Source organism: Nerophis ophidion, linkage group LG04 (genome assembly GCF_033978795.1).
Source record: "Nerophis ophidion isolate RoL-2023_Sa linkage group LG04, RoL_Noph_v1.0, whole genome shotgun sequence".
In the NCBI taxonomy this organism is placed as follows: Eukaryota; Metazoa; Chordata; class Actinopteri; order Syngnathiformes; family Syngnathidae; genus Nerophis; species Nerophis ophidion.
In genome coordinates this window covers 51,257,390-51,283,634 of record NC_084614.1, presented here as the reverse complement: position 1 = coordinate 51,283,634, position 26,245 = coordinate 51,257,390, and the positions used below count along the sequence as shown (strand labels likewise).

The 26,245-nt window shown below is 41.2% G+C and overlaps 1 protein-coding gene and 1 long non-coding RNA gene across 13 annotated transcripts in view; one reads left to right on the top strand and one right to left on the bottom strand.

The window, feature by feature from the left end:
* LOC133551493 (RIMS-binding protein 2) overlaps positions 1–26,245 on the top strand; it is a 142,443-nt gene that overhangs the window by 39,132 nt on the left and 77,066 nt on the right. Inside the window, exons 1-2 of one of the 12 annotated variants that reach the window (XM_061898252.1) lie at positions 14,499–14,545; positions 18,869–18,949. The exons of 10 other annotated variants lie outside the window; for them this stretch is intronic. The gene's annotated coding sequence lies outside the window, so the exon portion shown is untranslated. Of the gene's footprint in view, positions 1–14,488; positions 14,546–18,868; positions 18,950–26,245 lie in introns of those variants that run through there. One more of the 12 variants, XM_061898253.1, reaches the window with a different exon arrangement.
* Positions 4,744–26,245, bottom strand: part of LOC133551496 (uncharacterized) — a 75,952-nt gene continuing 54,450 nt past the window's right edge. The window contains exons 3-4 of the long non-coding RNA XR_009806518.1: positions 24,724–24,884; positions 4,744–6,120 (exon numbers count right to left, since the gene is read on the bottom strand). This is a non-coding gene — a long non-coding RNA (uncharacterized LOC133551496). The remainder of the gene's footprint in view (positions 6,121–24,723; positions 24,885–26,245) is intronic.

Here is a 26,245-nt window from a genome sequence, read left to right as displayed (position 1 = left end):
ATCATCACACCATGTACCAAATAAAATTGCTTTGAGGTTGCTTTGCACAACTAGAATTAATACACACATTAAGCTCACAAGGTTTAAGTGCACTGTCGATTTTTGAGAAAATTAAAGGATTTTAAGTCTAAAAGTATAGCCCGATAATCGTTAATGTTTAAGCGAGCACAACCTACAAAGTCAAATACTTTGTGTGTTGAATATACTTGGCAAATAAAGCTGTTTCTGAAATAGGAGAAAATATTTTACTATGCACTTAGCCCCTTTGCCCATTTTGGTTAATATTGACTCCTATTGTAACATATTTTTTAATATACTAGTAAAAATCTGACATATCATAATGCTTTTACCACAAATACTGAATACATTATGGCATCTCCCTTTAAAATACAAATACAAATTGTTTTCGGTGTGATAACACTTCTCAACCACTAGTCAATTTGAGAGACGGACTCATACATACAAGTGTATACATAATTGTTCATTCAAATTAAAAAATCTGCAAACTACTGCAAACTTTTCTACATCTAAAACACTTCCTTGTGGTCTACATAACATGTAATAGTGTTTTTTTTTTTTTTTTTAGCAATATTTTGCATAATTTGTGTTTTACACTGTTTTCAAGATACTTTCTGACCGTCTCTTCAGAATTCACCGTTTTCTAAGCGGTCTTATTTACGTGCCTCTACTTAGACTGCGTTTCCCCGCTGTCAGCCATGTTGTGGTTTTGAGCGCTTACATATCAATTTTACATGACAGATTGAAGTTAGAACTATATACTACAAACCCCGTTTCCATATGAGTTGGGAAATTGTGTTAGATGTAAATATAAACGGAATACAATGATTTGCAAATCCTTTTCAACCCATATTCAATTGACTGCACTACAAAGACAAGATATTTGATGTTCAAAATCGTAACCTTTTTTTTTTTTGCAAATAATAATGAACTTGGAATTTCATGGCTGCAACACGTGCCAAAGTAGTTGGGAAAGGGCATGTTCACCACTGTGTTACATCACATTTTCTTTTAACAACATTCAATAAAAGTTTGGGAACTGAGGAAACTAATTGTTAAAGCTTTGAAAGTGGAATTCTTTCCCATTTTTGTTTTATGTATATCTTCAGTGGTTCAACAGTCCGGGGTCTCCGCTGTCGTATTTAACGCTTCATAATGCGCCACAGATTTTCGATGGGAGACAGGTCTGGACTGCAGGCGGGCCAGGAAAGTACCCACACTCTTTTTTTACAAAACCACGCTGTTGTAACACGTACTGAATGTGGCTTGGCATTGTCTTGCTGAAATAAGCAGGAGCGTCCATGAAAAAGACGGCGCTTAAATGGCAGCATATGTTGTTCCAAAACCTGTATGTACTTTTCAGCATTAATGGTGCCTTCACAGATGTGTAAGTTACCCATGCCTTGGGCACTAATGCACCCCCATACCATCACAGATGCTGGCTTTTGAACTTTGCGTCGATAACAGTCTGCATGGTTGGCTTCCCCTTTGGTCCGGATGACACAATGTCGAATATTCCCAAAAACAATTTTAAATGTGGACTCGTCAGACCACAGAACACTTTTCCACTTTGCATCAGTCCATCTTAGATGATCTCGGGCCTAGAGAAGCCGGCGGCGTTTCTGGATGTTGTTGATTAGTGGCCGTCGCTTTGCATAGTAGAGCTTTAACTTGCACTTACAGATGTAGCGACGAACTGTATTTAGTGACAGTGGTTTTCTGAAGTGTGCCTGAGCCCATGTGGGGATATCCTTTAGAGATTGATGTCGTTTTTTTTTTATACAGTGCCGTCTGAGGGATCAAAGGTCACGGTGATTTCTCCAGATTCTCTGAACCTTTTGATGATATTATGGACCGTAGATGTTGAAATCCCTAAATTTCTTGCAATTGCACTTTGAGAAACGTTCTGAAACTGTTTGACTATTCGCTCACGCAGTTGTGGACAAAGGGGTGTACCTCGCCCCATCCTTTCGTTTGAAAGACTGAGCATTTTTTGGGAGGTTGTTTTTATACCCAATCATGGCACCCACCTGTTACCAATAAGCCTGCACACCTGTGGGATGTTCCAAATAAGTGTTTGATGAGCATTCCTCAACTTTATCAGTCTTAAGTGCCACCTTTCCTAACTTCTTTGTCACGTGTTGCTGGATTCAAATTCCAAAGTTAATGATTATTTGCAAAAAAAAAAGTTTATCAGTTTGAACATCAAATATCTTGTGTTTGTATCATATTCACTGAATATGGTTTGAAAATGATTTGCAAATGAAATGTACTCTATTTTGATCAAATTTGGATGCGCGACAGTTTTTTTTTGCCAAGGCAGTCTATTTTTAGCCGCATTTGCGAGTAAATTTGTCGCACCGCACAGCTCTGGATCATCGGCAGACGTCCCTCACGGCAAAATCGGCACAAACGGAGCAAGTTCCACACTGCTTATTTTTCATGGAAGTAGGAGGAAAGGCAACATTATTTTATAGATATCTCTGTGATGCCTCCACGATTTGATTTCAAAAATATTTTAGCGATATTAGAGAGGTTATTCAAAATACCCGGGATTCCATTACCAGTTTCTGTCAAACTGTGACTTGGACGAGGATTGTTTCCACGACGCAGAGGGAAGTTAGCACGAGGTAGGCGTGAATTGTGAGTACATCTATAAATTTATTTATACACTATAATACAAAACAGGGAAAACAAGGACGTGCTTAATGGCGGAAAATAATCTAAGCTATGAAACACAAACGGGAAACAAAAACACTTGCTCGATGGCATGAATAATGGACATAAAATACTTAGCACAAAGGCAATTGACTATGAACTATAAACAAAAACTTACATGACAAGGAACTGTTAATGAAGGCATGAAGGTAGGAACAGCATGGGTAGTGTGTGTGAAGATGCCAGACTGAACACTTGGCAACTACCGGTTTAAATAATACCAATGATAATTACAAGCAGGTGTGAAAACTGAGGACAAGGGCGTGACATGATAGGTGAAAAACTAATGAGTTGTCATGGAGACGAAAACAAACCAGGAAGTGCCAAGACAGAACTAAATGTCCAAAAAACTAAACATAACCTGACCAAACATGGCAAAAACCAAAACATAATCTTACAGGGGTGACAGAGCCCCTCCGTTAAGAACATATTCCAAATGTCCACAAAAGCAACAATGATCGAAAGTCATGGGAGGGCGGGAGGGGGACATGGTGGTGTCCACTGGGGCAGAGTCAGGTGGCGGCGACGCGTAGAGGCCCGCTGCACCTGACGAGGTGGACGATCCGAGAAGGGCCACATCCGCGGCCGACGAAAAGGTCGGCGCCCTTGGCGTGGCGGACAACCACGTAGTGGCCACATCCGTGGCCGACAAGGAGGCGGATGCGTCGTCATCATGGCTGGCGGCGCTGGAGCTTGGCGTAGTGCAGGCACTGGAGCTCGGCGTGGTGCAGGCACTGGAGCTCGGTGTGGTGCAGGCACTGTAGCAGGCACTGGAGCTTGGCGTAATGCAGACACTGGTATCTGGTGTGGAGCCGGCGTTAGAGCTTGGCGTGGAGCCGGCGTTGGAGCTTGGCGTGGAGCAGGCGTTGGAGCTTAGCGTGGTGCCGGCGTTGGAGCTTGGCGTGGTGTGCCGGCGTTGGAACTTGGTGTGGAACCGGCTTTGGAGCTTGGCGTGGTGCCGGCGTTGGAGCTTAGCGTGGTGCCGGCGTTGGAGCTTGGCGTGGTGCCGGCGTTGGAGCTTGGCGGGTGCCGGCGTTGGAGCGTGGCCTGGTGCAGGCATTGGTGCTAGCCTTGGACGTGTACTCGGCGCTAGCCTTGGACGTGGACTCGGCGCTAGCCTTGGGCGTGGACTCGGCGCTAGCCTTGGGCGTGGACTCGGCGCTAGCCTTGGACGTGGACTTGTGCTAGCAGCGGTGCAGGTGGAGGTGGCCTTGCTAGAAGCTGCGGCTTAGCAGGCCGAAAGACTGGTGGTGGTGGTCGTGTTGGCCGCAGTGGCTTGGCAGGCCGAAAGACTGGTGGCGGGGAACGTGCTTGTGGCTGTGGTTTGGCATCGCACTGGGCAGAACCAACCAAACTACCCCCAGCCCAAGCCCCCCCTCAAGGAGTGGCTCCCAGACACTCTCACCGCGATCTGGAAAAGAGGGAGGTGAGGAGGCGGACACAATCCTCCCCTTTATATTGTCCACATAGTTTTTTTTCTTTGGATTTATTTTGGCTATGTGCAGAAAACCCGGCTTCCTCCCACTTCCAAAGACATGCACCTGGGGATAGGTTGATTGACAACACTAAATTGGCCCTAGTGTGTGAATGTGAGTTTAAATGTTGTCTGTCCGTCTGTGTTGGCCCTGCGATGAGGTGGCGACTTGTCCAGGGTGTACCCCGCCTTCCGCCCGATTGTAGCTGAGATAGGCGCCAGCGCCCCCCGCGACCCCAAAGGGAATAAGCGGTAGAAAATGGATGGATGGATGTGCAGAAAAAAAAATATTGTGCCTTGGGAGGGGAGGAAAAGCCGCATGGAACGAGCCTGTCGGACAACGCTGGGGGAAAAGTCCTGCATTTCTCCAGCGCATGCCCGTGCACTGCTCTGGGCCGCCGCTGGGGCACTCGCGTCCCAGGTGGCGCGATGGGCAAGGTGCTGAGGAGGACATCCGGGTGGCCCGCGAGTGGGGGCGGAAGCGGTCCTCTGCACCCACCATTTTTGCCAGCAGTTTGCCCCACACCACCATAGCGCCGGGAGAGACATCCTCGTCTGACAACTCCTCTTCGTCTTCGTCCTCATACGCCCATGGCTGAGCGTCGGCGACGAGCCCAAGGAAGATTTCCTGTTTTTTCGTAGCTGGAGAGGGATTCCTCGTGCAAATTTTCTGCGAAGAAACTTCTGTTGCTGGCATCTTCTGTCAAACTTGGGCTTGGATTGACGTTGTTTCTCCGACGCAGAGGGAAGTTTGCACGAGCGAGGCGTGAATGTGAGTACATCTATAAATTTATTTATACACTGTAACACAAAACAAGGAAAACAAGGACGCGCTCAATGGCGGATAATAATCAAGGCTATGAAACACAAACGGGAAACAAAAACATTTGCTCGATGGCATGATTAATGGACATAAACAAAAGACTTAGCACAAAGGCAATTGACTATGAACTATAAACAAAAACTTACATGATAAGGAACTGTGGACAAAGGCATGAAGGTAGGAACAACATGGGTAGGGTGTGTGAAAATGCCAGACTGAACACTTGGCAACTACCGGTTTAAATAATACCAATGATAATTTCAAGCAGGTGTGAAAACTGAGGACAGGGGCGTGACATGACAGGTGAAAAACTAATGAGTTGTCATGGAGACGAAAACAAACCAGGAAGTGCCAAGACAGAACTAAATGTCCAAAAAACTAAACATAACTTGCCCAAACATGGCAAAAACCAAAACATAATCTTACAGGCGTGACAGTTTCTTATTACGATATTTAGGTTTTGCGCATTTCTAGAGATTCTTTTTTTTATTTTTCTGAAGGAACTCTCCTGAAGGAATCAATAAAGTTCTATCTATCTATCTATCTATCTATCTATCTATCTATCTATCTATCTATCTATCTATCTATCTATCTATCTATCTATCTATCTATCTATCTAATGGTAATTGCATTTTTTTTCTGCAAAGTAAAAGCAATATTTCAAAAATTTTGACAAAATACATTTACGACTTGAAAGTGTTTCCATTAAAGGGTGTTTTGTGTCATGAGCCGTAATTCTCATATCATTTCGTCCTGCAAGACTCCACTTTGAGGAAGATTGACGTTTTGAAATTCCATGATTTTGGAGGTGATTACAACTGGTCAAGGAAACGTCCTTATGTATGGCAGAGGCTACGATTAAGGGATTTTTGGGAGAGAAATTCACAGGCAAATTGTGGATTCAAGGACCCCCTCGACATTGTTCAGGCATGGTGGTCTCTCTGAGCCTGCTGGTTGACTCTATTGCTGGGAAGAGACCTGCGAGACGGCCCGCTGCCGCCTTGCTCCCCACGGCCAACAACTTGGAAGCGAAACCAAGACGTCGGCCTTCTTTGTCCTGTTTTGGCGCCCCACTGGTTTAGCTGTTCTGTAAATGCAAAAAAAGTGTTTCCATCATGTTTTTGCAAAAAATGCCTGAAAAACCACCTCATGAGAACGTAAAAATGTTTTTGTGATATTTGAGAGGTTTTTCGAAATATAAGTGTTTCCCATTCCAGTTCTTTATTGCGATATTTAGGTTTTGTACATTTCTAGAGGAAATTGATATGCAGCAAGTGCAATGGCACCACTAAGCACCTAGATGACAACAGATTATGTTGGTTAGTTAGTTTGTTTCAGTTTATTTCGAACATGCTTACAATACAATTACAATGTAAGGTATCACATATTTCCAGTGGTAATGTAACTTCAAATGCATTGAGTCTTTAACTTTATTTACATAAAAAAACAAACGTTCAGTTTCACCAAAAATAGGTGCCAATACTTTCCATCCATCCATTTCTACAGCTTGTCCCTGTCGGGATCGCTGAGGGGCTGGAGCCTTAATTTGCACTTTATTTGAAGGCTACACTAACTGCGAGAGATTGATTAACTATGAATATCCTCTTTTTGATGCCATTACTCTCGGCCATCCCTGCTTTCATATTCATATATTATAAATATAATATATGTTATATATTATTTATTATTGTTTATTGTGGTGCTGAATTTCCCCCAGGGATCAATAAAGTACTTTCTATTCTATTCTATTCTATTCTATTTTCCTCTCCGGCAACTTGGCCTTTTGTACATGTTGAATTTAATGAGGCAGTAAGGTGCCAAACAGAACATAATAACATTTTTATTACCATTTGTTTTTATATTATTTTTTTATTGATCAATCCAACAAAATTTTACCCAATGATACCATAATAAAACAATTCCAATTCAAAAAAACAAACCCAGCAGCATTCAGAATAGCAATCAACAGAGCAATTGAGAGGACACACAAACATGACACTCTCAGCCGCTACTATAAATACTGTAGTATCATTGTCTATATGCTCCTCTTGATGTGGAGGAGCAGCAACTTAACTCTGAGCTCCTTGCCAATGACAGAGCTTCTCAACCTATCTCTAAAGACGACAGAGGAAAGTAATTTTGGCCGTTTTGACCCATGATCTTGTCCTGTCAGTCATAACCCAAAGCTCATGACTTAAAATGTTGGGATGGGGACGTAAATCATCGACTAGTAAATTGAGAGTTTTGCTCTCCGGCTTAGCTCCTTCTTCACCACGATGGACTGATACAGGGTACACAGACACTGCACCGATCTGCCTGTCGATCTCACGATCCACTCTTCCCTCACTCGTAAACAAGACCCCAAGGTCGTTGAACTCCTCCACTTAGGCAGGATTTCTCTCCCCAACCCGGAGATGGCACTTCACCCTTTTCCGTGCGACAACCATGGACTCGGACTTGGAAGTGATGATTTTCATGCCAGTCGCTTCACACTTAACTGCGAACCGATCCAGTGAGAGCTGAAGATCCTGGCCAGATGAAGCCATCAGGACCACATGATATGCAAAAAGTAAATACCTAATCCTACAGCCACCAAACCGGATCATTTCAACGCTCAGACCGTGCCAAGAAAATCGGTCCATAAAAGTTGTAAAAAGACCTGGTGGAGTCCAACCCTTACTGGAAACGGGTCTGACTTACGCCGGCAATGCGGACCAAGCTCTGACACTGATCATACAGGGAGCGATACCCGATACTCTCTAAACACTCTCCACAAAACTTCCTGAGGGACATGGTCGAATGCCCCTCCACTCCAATTCCACAAAAAACAAACAAACACGAAGAATGGTTGGGCAAACTCCTACGCACCCTCAAGAATCCTGCCAAGAGTATAAAGTTGGTCCACAGTTCCATGACCGGGACAAAAAACACATTCTCCTTCTGAATCTGAGGTTCGACTATCCAGCGTAGTTTCCCCTCCACTCCACCTTTCAGGGAATGCTGATGAATGTCATCCCAATTTAATTGGAACACACCCTCTGGTTCCCCTTTTTAAATTGAGTAACCACCACCCCAGTCTGCCAATCTAGAGGCACCACCCCCGATGTCAACGCAATGCTGCAGTCTTGTCAACCCTGACAGCCCCAGAGCATCCAGAGCCTTAAGAAACTTCGGGCAGATCTCATCCTCCCCCAGGACCCCTCTACGAAGGAGCTTCTTAACGACCTCAGCAACCTCAGCCCCAGAAATAGGAGAACCCACCGTAGTCCTCTGGTGGGGCTTCCTATTTGGAATACGTGTAGGTGGGATTGAGGTCTTCGAAGTATACCTTCCACTGATCCACAACAGCCCTAGTCGACATCAGCAGCATACTGTCCCCAATGTACACGGTGTTGACAGTGCTTTGCTATCCCTTCCTGAGGCGGCGGATGGTGGTCAATGTTTTTGCCTTTGCAACCGCCAAAGCCACATACCGCTTGGCCTGTCAGTACCTGCTCGCTGCCTCTGGAGTCCCATGAGCAAAAAAAAAAACCTGATATGACTCCTTCAGCTTGACGACATCCATAACCATTGTGGGATTATCGCCGCGGCAGGCAACGACCACCTTGTGGCCGCAGCTCCGATCAGCTGCCTTAACAATAGTGACACGGAACATGGTCCACTCGGACTCAATATCCAGCACTTCTCTCGTAACATGTTCAATGTTCTCACTATGCGTTGGAGCCTGCCATGTCTGTCGGGAATCCCCCTCACCATCGTAGTAGACTCACTACCAGGTGGTGATCGGTTGAAAGTTCCGCCCATATCTTCACCGGAATGCTTCCCTTGGGAGGTTGTTAGGGCGCCTCCGACTGCTAAGAAACCACGGGGAAGACCCAGGACACAGTGGAAAGACTATGTCTACCAGCTGGCTTAGGAATGCCTTGGGAACACCCGGAAAGAGCTGGACAAAGTAGCTGGGGAGAGAGAAGTCTGTGCTTCTCTGCTTAGGTTGCTGCCCCCGTGACCCTACTTTGTTTAAGCGGCAGAAGATGGATGGATAAAAGGATTTATTTTCTTTCCAAATGAAAATGAGGAAGTCAAATTTAATACCTACAATGAGCAAGTTTTGCAGTGCACTGCTTTTCGAAGCGAGATTTAAAACATGACACTGCATATAACTGATAAATATATTCCCAGGCGTGACACATTGCCTACCGCAAACCTCCCTTCCCTGCGTTAACGGGGGTGCTGGCTGTGGGACTCTTTTTTTTTTGTTTTTTGTTTTTTCTTCTTTTTTTTTTTTTTTACGTACCTAAATAAAACTACTGTACTGTAGCAGTGTGTATTGCTATTGTATTGTTTTTGAAGCATTATTTTCTAAAAGTTAGTTTTTAGTTTTGAAAATCGTGTTAAATGTTAAAATTGTGCTGTTCTGCGAGGGCCGAGCAAGGAATAAATTGATTAAAATGTATATTCAATGGGGGAGAATGCTTTAAAGGGCACATATTTTGCAAACACAACTTTTCCTTCCTATTTGTACCTATTTTTGTGTATTTGGGATCTGCATGTTAAGTCCCGAAATGTATAAAACAGTCTTTCTGTCCTTCATATTTTCTCTAAACGAACGGTTTGGAATTTTCCTGAATCATGATGTCAGTAGATACTATATATAGTAAAGAGCTTTGCACGAGTCATTGTAGTCCGACGTAGTCAATAAGTTCCTTATTTTTCTTTATACTGTTGTTGTGGGACAGACTGGTTCGTACAAACCCCATGTCCATATGAGTTGGGAAATTGTGTTAGATGTAAATATAAACGGAATACAATGATTTGAAAATCATTTTCAACCCATATTCAGTTGAATATGCTACAAAGACAACATATTTGATGTTCAAACCGATAAACATTTTTTTTTTGCAATTAATGATTAATTTTAGAATTTGATGCCAGCAACACGTGACAAAGAAGTTGGAAAAGGTGGCAATAAATACTGATAAAGTTGAGGAATGCTCATCAAACACTTATATGGAACATCCCACAGGTGTGCAGGCTAATTGAGAACAGTTGGGTGCCATGATTGGGTATAAAAGCAGCATCCATGAAATGCTAAGTAATTCACAAACAAGGATGGGGCGAGGGTCACCAGTTTTTAAGCAAATTGTCGAACAGTTTTAGAACAACATTGCTCAACGAGCTATTGCAAGGAATTTAGGGATTTTACCATCTACCGTCCGTAAAATCATCAAAAGGTTCAGAGAATCTGGAGAAATCCCTGCACGTAAGCGATGATATTACGGACTTTGATCCCTCAGGCAGTACTGCATCAAAAACCGACATCAGTGTGTAAAGGATACCTCCACATGGGCTCAGGAACACTTCATAAACCACTGTCAGTAACTACAGTTGGTCGCTACATCTGTAAGTGCAAGTTAAAACTCTACTATGCAAAGCCAAACCCATTTACCAACAACACCATGAAACGCCGCCGGCTTCGCTGGGCCCAAGCAAATCTAATATGGACTGATGCATAGTGGAAAAGTGTTCTGTGGTCTGACGAGTCCACATTTCAAATTGTATTTGGGAAACAGAGGACGTGGTGTCCTCCAAAACAAAGAGGAAAATAACCATTCGGATTGTTATAGGCGCAAAGTTCAACAGCCAGCATCTGTGATGGTATGGTATGGAGGTGTATTAATGCCCAAAGCATGGGTAACTTACAGATCTATAAAGGCACCATTAATGCTGAAAGGTCCATACAGGTTTTGGAGAAACATATATTGTCATCCAAGCAACGTTATCATGGACGCTCCTGCTTATTTCAGCAAGACAATGACAAGCCACGTGTTACAGCAGCGTGGCTTCGTAGTAAAAGAGTGCGGGTACTTTCCTGGCCCGCCTGCAGTCCAAACCTGTCTCCCATCAAAAATGTGTGGAGCATTATGAAGCGTAAAATACGACAGCGGAGATCCCGTACTGTTGAACGACTGAAGCTCTACATAAAACAAGAATGGGAAATAATTCAATTTTCAAAGCTTCAACTATTAGTTTCCTCAAGTCCCAAACGTTTATTGACTGTTGTTAAAAGAAAAGGTGATGTAACAGTGGTGAACATGCCCTTTCCCAACTACTTGGGCACGTGTTGTAGCCATCAAATTCTAAGTTAATTATTATTTGCAAAAAAAAAAAAAATATATGAGTTTGAACATCAAATATCTTGTCTTTGTTGTGCATTCAATTGGATATGGGTTGAAAAGGATTTGCAAATCATTGTATTCCGTTTCTATTTACATCCAACAAAATTTCCCAACTCATATGGAAACGGGGTTTATATATGCAAAATCACCATTTGCGGTTGCCATGTCTAGTACAAACTAGTAGTTCAAGTTTATATCCGTCACTAGACTCCATATGGAAGCGCTATAACGACGACATGGCTGACAGGGAGAAGAGGCAGTCAAAGTGGAGGCATGTAAATGAGACCGACCACAAAACTACACATCTTGAAGAGATGGTCAGAAAGCGGCTTGAAGATGGACTTTTAAGTACCAGTAGAGTGGGGAAAAAAAAAAGACTTTATATCCTTGATTGTGTTTCATTGTATCCATTAAACCACATCCTATTGTATTTACCCTACGCCAAGTATGTGAAAATACCGTCTAAAAATACAATTTTTATACAAATTCAGTGAGCCGTTATGAATATACTGCTCCAAACGTCTTTGGTATTTTCCGTAGATTGACGTCACTGTAATAACACTTCTGCACTCTGACTATAGTATCAGATAGTCACACTGGAAATATGGAAATGATATTGTCTTATCATTCACAATCCCTATAAAAGACATGAACACGTGTTTCTTTTTTTATACATACTAAGTAAATAAATGAATATAAACATTGTCAGTCAATGGGGCTCTCTATTCTGCCCACAAAACCCTCTAAATAACCATCCAAAACCAACAATTGTGTATTTTCATATTGTGACCTTAAAATTAACCAAAATGTAGTGATGTTATTTTAAGCGATATCACAGACAAACTATTTTTAGCGAATTGATGACACACAGATGAGTAGTCCTCTGCTGCTTTACTGTGAGCTGGCCGCAATGTCCTGCTGCTCCTGCATCATTGCGTCTTGGCTGGTCAAAGTTAGTCTAGATTATTAATCATGCTTGTCATGTGGATAGTAGGATGATTTTGTCATAAATTGAGAAGTTGTTCATCTGTAACATTCAATTCATACCAAAAGATGGAGAGACACACAACCAAAAACATTGTCTGCAGGGAGACTTCCTTGTTAACACTTTGTGGATCAAGATTAATTCTTCATGTAAAAAGGAATATGTGGACATCCTATCAGTCATCATTGAAGTAAGAGCAAACATTTTACAGTAAGCTATCAATTTATTATGTTCGTAGTTTGTATTTCTTGTTTAGCACTTAGAAATACTTCTACATGATGCTTAGTGTTTCACTAAAGCTGGATCTGTTTAGCAGAGCTTCTAAAACGTGTAGCTTATCCTCCTTATATTCAGGAACAACAATATCAGTTTCTGGATCATCATTTTCCCCAAAGTAATCGTTGTAGGCTCTCACAAAGTCTGCATGATTTGCATTGTTGGTGTGACGATCTGTCATATCATGTCTTGTTTGTCATGTTTCCTTATTTTCTGCACTTGTGTCCTGGTCAGCGTTCTTATTTTTGTTTCATTTCCGGCATGCCTCCCTGAAAGCTTTTTCCCCTCACCTGCCACCCGATTGGCAGCCTGGCTACACCTGGTTGTGGTTGTCAATCAGCTGGCTTAGAGTGTCCGCCCTGAGATCGGTATGTTGTGAGTTCAAATAGTGTCATACCAAAGACTATAAAAACTGGCCCCATTACCTCCCTGCTTGGCACTCAGCATCAAGGGTTGGAATTGGGGGTTAAATCACCAAAAATGATTCCCGGCACGGCCACCACTGCTGCCCACTGCTACCCTCACCTCCCAGGGGGTGGTCAAGGGTGATTGGTCAAATGCAGAGAATAATTTTGCCACACCTAGTGTGTGTGTGACAGTCATTGGTACTTTAACTTTAACTTCTATTCATGCCTGTCTCGCCCTTCAGTCAGCGCTCGAGGATTGTTTTGTCTTGTTTAGCTGTTGTGCTAAATGTTGCTCTGTTTTGCTATATGCTACTTATGCTTTCGTGCACTTTCCTGCTGCCTCAAAATGAGCTATTTGTGACAATTAAAAGACTCTACAAGCATCTTGGGGTCACAACCACAGTAGTCATGCGAGTACGCTACAATTGGTGATGATGTAATCCGCGGTCCCTACCTTTACGTCACGCAATGACGTGTCTGTCGAGCTCAATATGTCTTAAAGTGGCTCGGGAATCTGTGAGATTGATACTATTTTGATCATATTTATTTACTCGCAATCTCTGTAAGTCTTTCGGTGTCATATATTAGATATATATAATTATAGGTTCAATGTAATGATAATTTGACCCTTTTAAGATACGAGCATTCCAAGTCACAAGTTTGATTGAGGAACGCAATGTGTTTGGAGGGTGAGGTACCACTCTATTACTACTACGACTAGTACTACTATTAAAAACAAAAGAGTTGTATCCCTGCACATACTAACAACTTAAACTGTGATGAGACTGAAGAAGCAAAACATAGCACACACATTTTAATGTCTACAAAGTTGAAGGACAGGAAACATTGTCTGGTAATATAACATTTAGCCTGAAATCTGAGGATATGTTTCTCTGGCATGCATGCTGTTTTGCCATGTTATGTAATGGCTTGTCGTTTGAGCCGATACCAATCTGCCACAAGCTATAATGAGATGATTCTCTGTCTTCAATTTGTACCTGATCAAAGATACCAAATTAAAAAACTGTTGTCTTCTCTACATTTAATACCTACATTAACTGGATTCAATTCCTAAAATCACATGTCACGCTTTTCCCTAAAGCACTGATGCTTACATATGTTGACAAATGTAAGCAAATGGGACTTACACTTCTGAATACAGTACATCAGGGCTGTATGAATCTGTTACATAATACATGTTTAACATGATTAATTATTGACATTTACACCTACTTTACAGATGACTAGGATTTCTTTTCTGTAACATTTAATTTAACAATGCATTGCTTGTGTATTGATAGCTTAATCAAATCTTTACATCCAAAATTTCATGTTATCTCTCTGCACTGCTTATGATATACAGTATTTCCTCATAAAGATCAGATGAGAACACCGATTGTGGTAATCTCTCCTTTGTGAGACGCTCACACGCACTCAAAGTAGCACACGCATACCCAAAACGGGGGCATGTTGTGTGAACTCTAATCCCCTCTAACAACAGAATGGTACAGTCCAGTAATCCGCTCTCTGTTGCTGTAGCAGTGGTGAGAGGGTTTTGGTTGGTACATAAGACTCTAGCTACACCAAAGACTTTTCTACCAAACCCTACTCTGGATAACTTGCAGGCTGTCTAAACTCTTTGATGTTGCTGCTGATCACACAAAAGGGGTATGGAATTTCAAGAGTCTGTTGTATTTGTGTCGAACGTTCCATGGTAGTTCTCTCAGCTAACTTCATATACGTTGCTTCATGGAAAAAATTAAGCCGTGCAAACTTAAAGATGACAACCAAAAATGGTGATAACATGAATCTGGTTGTCAAATCATTAATCTGTCTTGGTGACGGAGCTTGCTTAAGGGCATTTGTATTACTTTATTTGAATATGTTAATAGCCTCTGGAGCATTATATTATGACTAGCTATCAAGCAGACTTTGCATTTATTTTTCATGGTTGTTTCAACATTAATTTCTGCATATTGTTGTTAAAAGTAAACAATGACAGATAAATACAGTGTTTGTTTGTTGTTAATAATGACTGGACATACATGCGGCCTTGTCAAGGGCAGTCAAACACACATAACATGGAGCAGTTTGTAAGCCCTTCCAGATGTGGTATAAATGCACTGACAGGAATACAATGTCACTACATTGGAATGCTGGATATCAATATTGCGTTTTGAACAAAAAACAACAACCAGGCCAATCCATTAAGGTTATTTTAAAATAAGTTATCCAGTTACCCGTTTCAGTAGTCTGCAGGGATTACACCAATGTGCTTATAGCACTCAGTGCCTGCTGAATGGGGTATGTCCGCTTTAGGGCAGTTGGGTTTTCATACTTTTAGTTTGCATAAGGTCTACACTCATTGAAGTCTTCTTGTGTGTGAGACGTGTACACATATTGGTTATTCCTTGCAACCAGTACACTATATCAAAGTAGGGGTTGGTCATGTGGTTGCTTAAGTTTACTGGTGGGCTGAGGATGGGGCACTCTAATATGTTTTGTTTTGTTGTCTGGTCGATTGGTCCACAGATAGTCTACTGATGGGCGAAACCCCCAGCGTCTCATATCGTGATTGAAGCGCCCAACACCAGTTCATAGTCAATTTAGGGTGACCAAATCCATGTGGGGTGATTTTGACACGAGGTGGCCACATTGTATTTGGGTGGACTGTGAATTGAGTGGGTCACTGGAGTTCTCTTCAGCGAGCTTTCTATGATTCAAGGATGTTGAAGTCTGAGCTGCAAAAAGTTGTCACGTTGCAGGAGAAAGGCAGGTAATTCCGGTCCAGTTTGGAGGTCTGGACAAGATTGTATTTGTAATGCCTTGAGTCCAGTGAGGCCCTGTTTACAAGGCTGTGGGTGCAATGCTCCTTGCATCAGTCTGCGGGTGTGATGCAGGTTATCGCAGGTAGAAACTTAGATAAGTGTGTCATTGTGTTTGGTGTCAAGCCTAAGTGTGTGCACGCTCCTGCACTATTCTGCGGCAGCGTATCTGCAGCGCTGTAGATCGGAGTAAGGGCCCCAGCGCGAAGAGTAGATGTGTTGGCTCCCCAAGATAACCCTGCCAGCCGGCAAAGCAGGTTGTTTTCTGGATGACACTTCAGCTGTCAGTGACTCAGATGGTATTTGAATGTCAGATGCCAATCCAGTTTAACCCCAAGGAATGTTGGTGTGGGTATTAGGGCAGGGGTGACCCGTTGAGTTGTACTGTGAGCTGACTTTGAGCTTCCTTGGTGTTAAGGTCGAAGGCTGTGATGGTGGTTTCTGCCACGCTCACCTTCAGTCTCCATGCCGCCATGAGTTAAGTTGCCAATTGTGCCATACCTTTCGTGAGCACATGGTCTACTTGTGACCAGTTTCTGTCAGATTAGAAAAGAGCAAAGTCATCAGCATAGCCGTACTTATCTAATGTTGTTGATGGTCAGTCACTAATGTGGATGTTAAATAGCCTTTGGGGACTCCAATTCCCCAGGCGTCTTGGGCGACTAGATTTAGTCCTTCATATATCTCTGTCGCCTGGGTTGTCAAATTCTAGTTGTGATTTTTTTTTTTATTACTATATATACTTGTATTAAGTTTTGGCATGATAGACCTTGCTCACTGGTAGCTTTACAGTATTTATCACCCTTAAAAGTAATAGACTGCTGTTGTTCAAAAATGAAAAATTGTCTGGTAATCATCATTCTTTCGTTATTTCCTCTCCTTTGGGTGTGTTTGAACTATTTGCCAGCTATAGAGACTTGTACTAAACCCTTAAGTCGTGTTTCAAGTAATGTATCTAATATAAGTGTAACTATATAAGCTTAAACTAGCTGATTAATGATACTTTTTGACAAACTATTTATTCCCAATACCTTATTTAATAGGTGTAGATGCATGATAGATACAAACCCCGTTTCCATACGAGTTGGGCAATAGTGTTAGATGTAAATATAAATGGAATACAATGATTTGCAAATCATTTTTAACCCATATTCAGTTGAATATGCTACAAAGACAACATATTTGATGTTCAAACTGATAAACATTTTTTTTTTTTTTTGATAATAATCATTAACTTTAGAATTTGATGCCAGCAACGTGTGACAAAGGAGTTGGGAAAGGTGGCATTAATACTGAGAAATTTGAGGAATCCTAATCAAACACTTATTTGGAACATCCCACGGGTGTGCAGGCTAATTGGGAACAAGTGGCTGCCATGACTGGGTATTAAAACAGCTTCCCAAAAAATACTCAGTCTTTCACAAGAAAGGATGGGGTGAGGTACACCCCTTTGTCCACAATTGCTTGAGCAAATAGTCAAACAGTTTAAGAACAACGTTTCTCAAAGTGCAATTGCAAGAAATTTTGGGATTTCATCATCTACGGTCCATAATATCATCAAAAGGTTCAGAGAATCTGGAGAAATCACTGTGAGGTGTGCAGGGAGCGCTTCCTCACTGTTTTGGTAGGCACAGGTTTGGACATTTCACCCTGTTTTTGAGACATGTGCACTTAGGTAGTTTGCATGACCTCCCAAACTTGCAAGATAGCAACTGCAAGACAGCCTCTGGTGCTGGGGAACCACTGTATATCCAGCTGCCCTTAGTCATTTGTGGTCCATTCATGGGGATTAGTACTGATAGCTAGGTTTGAAGAGACCATCTCCAGATAGCAGCCTGATTGTTGGCACAAAGGAAATGCATAAATAAGCAATCCTGACATGGTGGAAGCTGGCTGGACTCTACCTCCCCACGTCTGGTGCAGAAAGGTTGGTAGCGAAGAAGATTGACGTCTATAGACTGCATAGAGGGTTAGGACTGGGCGATATATCGAAAAAAACTTGATATACCGCGGGTTTGTCTCTGTGCGATATAGAAAATGACTATATCGTGATATTCGAGTATACATTCTAACGGAAAGTTGCTTTTAGCTGCTGGCATTACAATACAGGCTCCTCCCACTCTTTCTTGTCTCTCCTCACAGACAGAAAGCGCACCAGCTTACATACGTCACATACGTATGCGCCCTTGCGGAGCAGAGAGGTAGCGGCATAGGTAATGTTAGCTGTGGTGCGAGTGGTAAGACAAGAGAAAGAAGTTGGAATCTGGTAACAAATGAAGGAAGAATTAATTCCCAAGAAAAACAGCAGGGTGTTCATCAACTGGCGGTGGTTTGGCTTCAAGTGGGAATATGTCGAACAGACAACTGTAATCTGTCAAGGGTGGCGCAAAATCGTTGCTACAAAAAGTAGCATTACTGCTAATGTGTAGCATCATTTGAAAAATCACCTGCAAGAGAATGAAGAGTGCTTACTCCGCATTTCAACATCTCCATTCGGTGCCATACTAACAAAATGCCGAGGCAACCATTTCCACATCAACACCGTATGAAAAAAATAGTGAACGACATAAGGAGATAACGTCCGCAGTAACCTACCACATAGCGATTTGATTTCCTTATTATGCAGCTCATTTTTATTTGACAGTTATTGAAATAACTTCTGTGACATCATACACAAAAGTGCACTTTATCTGTTTTAAATTATTGTAGTGGCGTTCTGTACAAAAAGTGTACTTTAATTTAGTGTTGTCTTGATAGTCCTCTTAGTGACATCATGCACAAAAGTGCACTCATAGCTTGTTTCAAAAATGTCTGACAATCTTGCACTTTCTGTTTTGGAAATGACATGAATGTTTGTGCCACTGCTTAATAACTGTTTAATAAATACAGTTTTGGTCAATTGACTTATTTGTGATTTCCCTCTCTGCATGAAAGTTTAAAATGAGCATATATTAATGAGGTATGAACAAAAATGTTTAATGATAGGCACATAGAATCATCATACTGCTGTAATTATATGCATCAAGTGTTAATTCAAGGCTAAGGCAAAATATCGAGATATACATTGTGAATCTTTACATGGCCTACAAAGTATCGAGATATTAAAAAACGCAATATCGCCCAGCCCTATAGAGCGTACATTCATGTGTCAATTGATCTCCTCCAGATTCTTGAAGAGCTCATTGGAGACAGTCCAAGCACGGCCCAGCTCAAGGAATGCTTCCTGTGCGATTTAAATCGTTTGAAGGTGCCAATTTTCCCACGTCCTTCAAATGTACATATCTTGTTACAACCCGTGAACGCATGCGTGTCAATCAAGGGACCAGCCACACTTTACCCGAGTGATTGACAGAGTTTAGTAATGTCCAGAAATCTTGTCCTGTGTGCCACATTTTTGGTACACAGGTAATGGGATTACCTTGCTGAAACCAAGAGACAGCACCAGAACATCTATGTCATCAGCTATGAGGATCACTGCATTGTAGCCAGACTCTGCGGCATGGAGAGCATGCAAGCATATGGGTGTCAGCTTCTTCCTGAGAAGATCTCAATTGTGTTACCTCCTCCCACTAATCCATAAGTGATTTTGAAGCAGAGTTCTTCACAAGTTACATACAGTGTCACAGGGTTGAGTCTTTGATCTGTCTGAAAACGACAGACTTCATGGATGACTTTAGTCTTGATGAGAGGTTTGTCATGCATAGTACTTCTGGATTGGGAAAAAAACTAATAACTAATGTATGAAAATAGTTCCTGTTAGGTTTTTTTTAATCTGATACCTCATACTGTATTTTTGCATTTTCACTTCCTTCCCTTGACTTAGAAAAGGCAGGAAGTTGCCCGCATGTGTACGCAAGGTAGCAGGACTTATGATAATGGCCGTCAGCAGCAACAAGCTCTCTACTATTAATAGCAAGCATCCTCTGGTCCAGTTCGGTGGCTGCTGATTTTCTGATCCTGTCATCTGCGTGCCACTCTCAACATTGTATGAGAGGTTCCCTCGAATTTTGGCTCTTCATATGCTTGCTTATATTTTCACAGAAAATACACTTCCCATCATACACTACTGATTTTCTTGTTGCATGCTTAGATGGTCTTTTTGAACTTTCTTCTGATGCTTCAGACGCAAATGCTTTTTTTTTTTTTGAGTGATAAGAGTCCAGGGATTTCTTCAATGTGAAAATACTACTGCATTGGTGGAATTTCTTCCTTACACAAGTCTTTGGCTAAGTCCAAAAGTGCGAGATGCGCTCAGCAAGGTTTTCCATTAGTCCAGATTTTGGGGTGAGAGCAGGTTCAAATCAGAATCCCTATCATACCTTTTTCTGCAGTAGGTTGCTGCTGCTATCACCTGAAGTTAAATTCATTATCACGCAATGACACGAGTCTCTTAAATAGATAAATTAATATTTTGTTCTTATATGTAAATTTAATTGTAACAATGAAATCATCAACTCATTTAATCATAGACAATTTGGTTTTATTTATATAAAAGAGGATCAGTGTGATGTCCAAAAAGAGTATTACATGACATTTTTTTAAACATTTTTATTTTTGGCATATAAAGTCCAGAAATACCACAAAACAAGTGTCAAATGTTAATTTTCCCCCAAAATAAGTAACCCAGAAAAGATAAATATAAAATTCTAAATTCAAAAAATTCAATAAATAATCATGCATCAGTCAAATAAGTAGAGGGAAATAATGACACAAAGCCACACCTTCATGTCCCCAATATGGTGCAGCTATACACAAAAACAGACAAAAGGCTCATCAATTATCTAACTATCAATTACTTTTCAGTCAGGGTTAAATTTGAGGTTAGTCTCTTACATATTTTAGAAAACCACCCCATACTTCCTGATACTTCACAGAACAACCGTTCAATGTCAGCCTAATTTTTTTCCAATTTAAGAAAATAAATAATATTTATAATCCAGTTTGTGTGGCAGAGAGGCACTGCAGCCTTCCAATTTAGCACAGTAAGTTTTCTAGCCAACAAAGTAGTAAATGCGACCAATTTCTTTATGGATTTCTAACGGAAGATGAAATAGGGGCCACCTGAAATACGCCGCTTAAAATATTTAATTCCATCTTTTCGCCAATTACCAAAGAAAGTAATGCAAATTTCAGTCCAATAACTGCACAGGCTTGGGAATAGCCAAAACATATGTATAAAGCTAGCTGGGGACTGTTGACTCAGATCACAAAATATCGATATCCCGTCATACGTCTTAGCCAGCCAGGCCTCTGTATAATAAGTACAATGTGAGACTTGCGTGGCATGGTAATGCCGGATATGTTTCTCCAGGGATGCGTCGGAACAGGACACAGCATGACGTAAGAACTAAGAAATTTATTAACTCAAAACAGGCTAGAACAAAAACACTGGTGTAAAGAGAAAATGCAAACAAAAGACGCTAGCATGAAAGGTAGGATAAACAACTAGGAAACTAAAACTGGCACGTAGGCACAAAAGGAATACAAAACAACTAGCATAAAAGCTGGGACTAAAAAGAAGCGTAGCCTGAGAGCTAACGATTGAGAGCATGAAAGAACAAGTCGTCACTGTTGAACGAGAGCAAATTAGGATCCGAGAAAGAAGAATGAAAAGGGGCGAGCTTAAATAAGGAAGTAATCAACAGTGACAGGTGTGCATGGACCGTGACTAGCAGGTGGAATCAATGAGTAACTAAGGTGACAGACTAAACAGGAAAATAACAGGGTCGGATGGAGAATGACACAAAGATGGAAGAATAAACAATAACATGAGAAGATCAGAGTACGGATCTTAACATACAATCTATTAGCTTGCATTAAATAAGGCTGTGTCCAGCACAAATAAAAAACTTATGAACTCTCCTTAAAATCTCCATCCAGCTTTCCTTGGATAAGTCACACCTAAGAAGTGTTCTGAAAATGATTTTTAAAAAGTAATTAATTATAGGTACTTGTTACTTTACCAAATATGTAATTACATTACTAACATAACTACTATTTGATTATAGGTACTTGTTACTTTACCAAATAAGTAATTAAATTACTAACAGAATTACTCTTTAATCAATGTAATTATTTACTAGGAAAAGTAATGTATACATTAATTAAAAAAAAACAAAAACGTGAGATATCTGGTATATGCATTTGAGAGCTGTTTAATATAAGGACACAGTGTGTGGAGTCTGTGATTTTAAAAGGCTGGGCCTGTTGCCTAACGTGTGACTTCATCAAGGGTTTCAAATAAGCTGTGTTTTTTAGCTTTAGCAGTGAGCAGCGCACTTTGTCAGCTTTGACACCAGCTCTTTTGGATCTTTTTACCGGATTGCATTACTTCTGCTTAACACAGAGATTGCATGTGATTTGATGGCTGTCATAATTTCTTGTCAGCAAACGGGGTATATTTTAAATGGCAAGTCTGTCACTTCAATCATTAATTTGTTGTTTAATATTCCCATTGTGTATGTGTGCCTATGTTGTTTGCTGCATCGCAGTGTGATGGTGCCTTTTCCTATTTGATATCAAGTTCATTTTATTGCGGTGCTGCTTGTTGCTTTCACTAGTAAATAGATATTTCCTCCATTGACCTTACTATACTTATGACCCCATCTTGTTGTTAACATAAAACTACATCAAAAGTAACGTGCCACTTTTACGTCAAGCTATTGCTAATGGTGTTGTAACGGACCTTAACGTAATTATTTAGATTACTCCTAACTAGTAAAAATAATTGCCTTAGAAACGCCATTATTACAAACACTGCTCCTAAGTCACCCTCCCAAAGTGACTTGATGAAATACAGAGACTCAGGGTGTAAAAGATTAATTTGATTGTATGTATTGTACATCTAATTGGTCCATTCAAAGTCAGAAGTGGTGCCAAAAAAAATGTATTACAAACAAAACTGCGGATCTCTAGATATGTAAAGAAATGTTGATTTGGGAGTGAAAATTTGTCACAAAGTTGCTGAAAAGAGGCAAAAATGTTATCAATCCATACATTTTGAATATTGTTGATCCCCAGACTTGTCCATCTTTAAAAAGTGCTATCGAAAAGAGAGGGAAAGAAAGCATGGTTATAAATGATGGGTGCAAGACTAGAAATAGTCTGTAAGCTATAAAAGTTAAAGTACCAATGATTGTCACACACATACGAGATGTGGCAAAATTATTCTCTGCATTTGACCCATCACCCTCTGGGAGGTGAGGGGAGCAGTGAGCAGCAGCAGTTCCGCGACCGGGGATCATTTGTTATGATTTAACCCCCAATTCCAACCCTTAATGCTGAGTGCCAAGCAGGGAAGTAATGGGTCCCATTTTTGTAGTCTTTGGTATGACTCGGCCAGGATCTGAACTCACGACCAACCGATCTCAGGGCGGACACTCTAACCACTAGGCCACAGAGTCGGTTACAGTGTTTACGTATTTGTTTGACAACGAGTGTTGTGCTGCTGTGATCGTGATGTGATGAGAAAAAGGATGACTTTGTTTGGAGTTGATATCCTGCTGTGAATATTGGTCCTATCAACATGTCTGCAGTTGTTTTTATGGTGTTGAGTTCATATTTTGGGTCAGTATTTAGCTATCTGGTAGATTCCCCAGTTGTTCATTATGAACGTTTGCTAACAATATTAATATTTAGTATATGCTGTTTAGCCTATGAAAGATTTATTAATCTAGTTTATTAATACTATTTTGGATATTTTCTTGATGCTTACAAATAGCACCATCCATCCATCCATCCATCTATTTTCTACCGCTTGTCCCTTTTGGGGCAAGGCGCTACAATGTGGTCATCTGTGTCGAATAAAGCACTTTGTTTTCCTGCACAACATCAAAGCTTTTAGTTTCTGTTATTAAAATCAACAATGAAAACACAGTGGATTTTGACCAACAATCACAATATTTCTTAATAAAACTTAATATGAAATTAGTTTATTTGCACAACCAGGTCTTAGTAGTTATACTTAGGCATGGAAACAAAAAAAAGAACACAAACTAATCCAATCTCTTGTCCTTTCATTACATTTAGTTCTGCTTCCCAACAATACCATAGAGATGAAACAAAATCGCATCACAGAAAGTATTCCACAAGATGATGAATGTGATACTTTTAAGAGCCCTTTCTTTCAAAGCACTTTTTTTTTTTTTTTTCTGACTTACTTTTCTTTATGAACCACTTCTTTCGGGATGAATGGAAGCTTTTTCCTAGCTCTATTTAAACAAACGATTGGAACACCCTTAAACAGAACAGCAATACAGCATTTTCTGGTCAAACTCTACACTCACTCTCACTTGTTTTAATGTTACGCTCAAGCTGGTTGACCATCACGTGAATTAAGTCATCAAGAAACATGGATGTGAAAATAAAAATAACAAAATGTCCAAAAAATTTAAAAAGTTGCTCTGATGAAAACTTATTATTTTACTTATATTGACCGGAAAACCAATTCAGCACAGGTGAAGTTTGGCCTACTTAAGTGATACTGATATCTGGTCTGGTCCAAGGACTAATTGACCATCACTTATCTTGAGGACGAAGTTGCGGTTAGCTATGATGTTTGAGATGAACTTCATTATTTGGTGATTGGGGATAGGTCAATGATGGTTTAAGGGTGGTGCCACAATTACGCCTGCCTTGTGGCGTTTCTCAAAAATGTTGTGTGTGAGTTTTGCAATTTGGTGAACAGTACTGCATTAATGTGTAGATTTTCCCCTTTCCTATGGTCCGTGAACGCACCCTCACACATTGCATTACTAGCAAGTTAAACCCTGGCCAATTTGTACCTAAAAACATGGGTTGCGTAAGGTACGCGCTTACGGCAACCTTGACACTATGATTTTGCCCACTATACCAAATAACCACTGGCACAATAGGGTACTCGTACAGATCTCCATGAATACACTTAATTTTTCTCTGTGTCACCTGCCTCAACACCCCGGGTCGAACCCGGTTTTGGTGGATCATGGCCTGTTTGCAGTTCGAATCCACCATCACCCGGTATGTACTCCCTTGCACCCTTACCAATACGTCTCTCCCAGATGGGGGGCAGGCGCTGGTGGGTCGACAACCTGTACCGCCTGTCCCACCTCCATCAAGGAGTTCTCCCGTCTCACGTGCCCGGGCTGTCAGCACCCCCAGCACACCGGCCCTGCTGTCCGAGGTGCCGTCTGCAGGGGAAGCCCCTGGAGAGAAGAAGGAACAGAGGAGACAATACAACACCATGCTTGTTAACTGATTGTTTTAAACATTTACTTGCAGACAAGCTCACATTTAAAGAGTAAATGTTGAAATCATAACTTAAATTGATAGGGGGAGATAAAGAGGTCCTAGTTTAAATGATCCTATCTTATCACCCAATATGCCATGCTGCTGCCGGATTCCTGCTGTTTGCCATTACAAGACATCCTCAATGGACTTGTTTAGCTACCAGAAACTAAGAATGTATTACAGAGGAAGCGCTCTGTATTGCCTGCAAAATAGTCTGTTGGAGTATGTGAATGAGATTGTAGCTGTTCCAAAATAGACAATTTTGAATCCGAACACTATTGCGCTGAATGCTTAATCTGTACAGTTATAGGCAGTACTATTTTCACAATAACAAACTAACACCCGACACAGGAACAGAAGTATTGATTGTGTAAGAGTCAATAGTTGCTCAGCTATTTCCTGCAGCTACTTTGAAAGAAAACCTGGTCAGCAGCCCTCGGCAGGAACTTATTCTACTCAATTAAAATGCAAGTGGAAGAAAATCACGTTATTCCAACTCAAAGTAACTCGTTCAACTCTTTTGTGGAGCAAAGGTAGCAACAAAAAAATAGGATGTGCCAAGGGATTTGACTATAGATTTATAATAAACCCATATTTTGACGATCTGTCACATCACGTCTCGTTATGCTTCCTTAGCATGTTTATTTCCTGTGTAGCGCTATTTTTTTTCAGCTCATCTTCCTGTTCCTCTCCCTGAGCGTTCTCTCCTTCCACCTGCTGCAGATTGGCAGCCTGGTCACACCTGGTCGTAATTGTCAATCAGGCTGCTATTTATGCCTGCCTTGACCTCCAGTCAGGGCTCGAGGACTGTTAATGTTTCAAACTCAGTTTGCTGTCGGCTGCTTATGTTTTCGTCCAATTCCCTGCTGCACCTCCTTGTGAGTTAGGGTTTTGGGTTAAGTTGTGGGTTTAGGTTTAGGGTTAAGTTTTCATATATATATATATATACAGTATATATATATATATATATATATATATATATATATATATATATAAATGATAAATGGGTTGTACTTGTATAGCGCTTTTCTACCTTCAAGGTACTCAAAGCGCTTTGACACTACTTCCACATTCACCCATTCACACACACATTCACACACTGAGGGAGGGAGCTGCCATGCAAGGCGCTAACCAGCACCCATCAGGAGCAAGGGTGAAGTGTCTTGCTCAGGACACAACAGACGTGACGAGGTTGGTACTAGGTGGGGATTGAACCAGGGACCCTCGCGTTGCGCAAGGCCACTCTCCCACTGCGCCACGCTGTCCCTATATATAT